The sequence below is a fragment of the Eurytemora carolleeae genome, unplaced genomic scaffold, assembly GCF_000591075.1.
Source record: "Eurytemora carolleeae unplaced genomic scaffold, Eaff_2.0 scaffold1193, whole genome shotgun sequence".
NCBI classification, from domain to species: Eukaryota; Metazoa; Arthropoda; class Copepoda; order Calanoida; family Temoridae; genus Eurytemora; species Eurytemora carolleeae.
Genome location: NW_019397101.1, coordinates 109,583 through 112,803, shown reverse-complemented (window position 1 = coordinate 112,803; position 3,221 = coordinate 109,583). Strand labels below are relative to the sequence as shown.

Below are 3,221 nucleotides of genomic sequence, written 5' to 3'. Positions count from 1 at the left end.
CCCCTCTCTTTATGAAACTATGTGGCTACAAAATCAATAACAGATTACAGAATTTAATAAAGATGTCAACAGTTTGGAATATATTTATATATTGATATATTTCTAATCTATTTAACAAAGCTTTTCGAGTATATATATATATGTCTTAATTAAGCTAGCCAAAGCGCTAGGCCAAATTCGCTGACATTTTTTAGACACACTTTTTTTTCTAAAGTGTTTTTAAAATTTCACGGGCAACGCCAGGCCCCTCAGCTAGTCAATAATAAAGCTTTTCGCTCAAATATATTTCCAAAATAGATATGCCAAATAGATAAATGCCATATAGATATGCCAAAAAGATATATGCTATGTAGATATGCCAAATAGATAAATGCTATATAGATATGCCAAATAGATAAATGATATATAGATATGCCAAATACATAAATGTCCAAATAGATAAATGCTATATAGATATGCCAAATAGATAAATGATATATTAATATGCCAAATACATAAATGTCCAAATAGATAAATGCTATATAGATATGCCAAATAGATAAATGATATATTAATATGCCAAATACATAAATGTCCAAATAGATAAATGCTATATAGATATGCCAAATAGATAAATGATATATTAATATGCCAAATACATAAATGTCCAAATAGATAAATGCTATATAGATATGCCAAATAGATAAATGATATATTAATATGCCAAATACATAAATGTCCAAATAGATAAATGCTAAAAGGGGTTAAATTAGATAAATGCTACAGTGTGTCCAAATAGATAAATGCTACAGTGGGTCCTAATAGATAAGTGCTACAGTGGTTCCAAATAGATAAATGCTACAGGGGGTCCAAATAGATCAGTGCTACAGGGGGTCCAAATAGATAAATGCTACAGTGGGTCCAAATTATTTGCATGTCAAGATAAAAACAATATTATATTTAAACTAATTTAACAATTACATCTTTTTATAAACTAATACTTTTTCTGATTTTTCTATTCAAATTGGTGGATTTTCAAATTTTTTAATTTCGACATTTTTTCCAAAACAAATTGTTCATTTCCATTTGCCATAAACCTCCCTTGGATCACGTAAGTTTCGAGAGAAAAAATTGGAACGATCAATGCAAACAAACAAAGAAATATTTCAAAATTTTCGGGGGCAAAAAATGTTGATCGGTTTAGCCGTTTTGACGTCTATGTGATATAGACAGACAAATAGGCAGTCAAGCCAAATATGTTCAGAATAGTAATTAGTATAAATACTGACTATAATAATATACATACAATATATATATATATATATATAATAGGAAGTCTAACCTTGAATGAAAGATCTCCACCCAAGAACCTGGGATTCCAGAAACCTGAAAATAAGACAAAATTAGAAAATTTTATTCATCTCACGTTTTTATAAATTAGATTTTCCTAGATAATTTTATTAGATTTGATTCTTTTATTAGATTTGATACTTTGATTAGATTTTCGCTGAAAACCAAGACTTGTTTTTTCAGCTTTCCACAATTTACAACATATTTCATGTGGCAACTTTTAAATTATTTTTTAAATGCATAATATCCTGAGTGGCCTTTCCACATGCATGTACATTGTACAATTTATAATAATCATCTTCCAAAATGTAAAGGGTTATTTTAAAAGTCAATTTTTATTAAATGTTCACCTAAGCAAAACAAGGTAAAACAAAAAGATAATTTTAATAATTATTAACTCGTTATTACATGACATTAGATAAAGAAATTAATTATCTCCAGTATTGTTAATCTTTCTCTGCTCTCAAACAACTTATAAAACCAATATCTTTAATAGTTCTCCTTATATCTATTTAATTGAAATGTTTTGTTATCATTATTAAATTAGGTGGAAATAATAATCAAAATAGCCAAAAGCTATTTTCCACCTGCTTTATACTTGTAATGTTAATATAATTATCAATCTGTAATTGTAAACTCGTTCTGTACACAGATACATGTATTTTAGCAATAAACCTTATCTTATCTTATCTTATCTAATATTTGAACAATTTGACTTTTTTACATCACATGGAGGACGAATTTAATATTTTAAAAGCAGGAAATGTACTTTACAAGATCTTCTCATATATTTCGGGTCCTTCAAAGATATTTCATCTGGTCGGAAAGCATAATCAAAAAATTATTTGAGAGAAAACGCCGAAAAATGCCGTTTTTTTGCACTGTTTGACCTGTTTAAAGGAGGCCTGTAATCTTTTTTTCTGGGTGTAGCCATTGTTGCCTACGGAATTATCAAATGACAGACAGTAAGTAAGAATTTGGGTGATTTGTTTTATTCAATATTACAGATTTTTCATCCATTTAAGCACAAATAAAAATTATCGACTTTTAAAAATCACTCCGTATTCCCGGAATTAGCAACTGTAAATGTTCAAGCGTTCTTTTTCAAGTATACAAAGCTTTTACCATTTTCAAATTAGCCAATTTCCAAATGTAATATTTCCAAAGTAGCCAATTACCAAATGTAAAGTTTCCAAAGTAGCCAATTTCCAAATGTAATATTTCCAAAGTAGCCAATTTCCAAATGTAATATTTCCAAAGTAGCCAATTTCCAAATGTAAAGTTTCTTAAGTATGCTAAAAAGCTAAATATTTTTTGCAAATATTTTTCAAACAAAGTCTCCAGATTTGCACATTTTCCAAATAATATAAAAATAATAATAAAAAAGTGTTTAAAGAATATCCATAAATTGCTGCATAACAAGGATAAAAATACAACGTCGGGGAAAATTTCTTCTTAAATTAAAAAAGAATTATTAAAGGTCAAAAGTTTTCCTTGACTTTGTTCGAGGTTTTAAGGTCGTTAAATACAACCTATAATCGTAACAATAAAAATTCCCAAAACGTATTGTTTTAATTTTATGGTTATTTCAAATGCATTCGAAATTTAGGATAATTTTTGGTTTTCCACACTTGATTGTTCTAACTTTATAAATATGGTAAATGAAGTTTAGATTTAAAGTTTGATAAATCTTAATTTTCATTAAAATAAATACACAACTCTATAAGACGTAAAAATATTGAAATGTTTTCAAGTTTGTCTTCATTTGACCAATTAATAAAAAGTACAAGAGTTCAATGTTGTTAAATATAAACAATCCCTGTAATAGCAAACAGCGTGCCCCCCTTCGTTAATCATCACCCCCCCCCCCTCCCCTGATTATTCAATATCTG

The 3,221-nt window shown here is 27.8% G+C and overlaps 1 protein-coding gene across 1 annotated transcript in view; it reads right to left on the bottom strand.

Annotated features, from left to right (window-relative positions):
* The window catches only part of LOC111711855 (uncharacterized), a 26,562-nt gene that overhangs the window by 20,596 nt on the left and 2,745 nt on the right, over positions 1-3,221 (bottom strand). Inside the window, exon 2 of the mRNA XM_023486316.1 lies at positions 1,322-1,365. The gene's annotated coding sequence lies outside the window, so the exon portion shown is untranslated. The remainder of the gene's footprint in view (positions 1-1,321; positions 1,366-3,221) is intronic.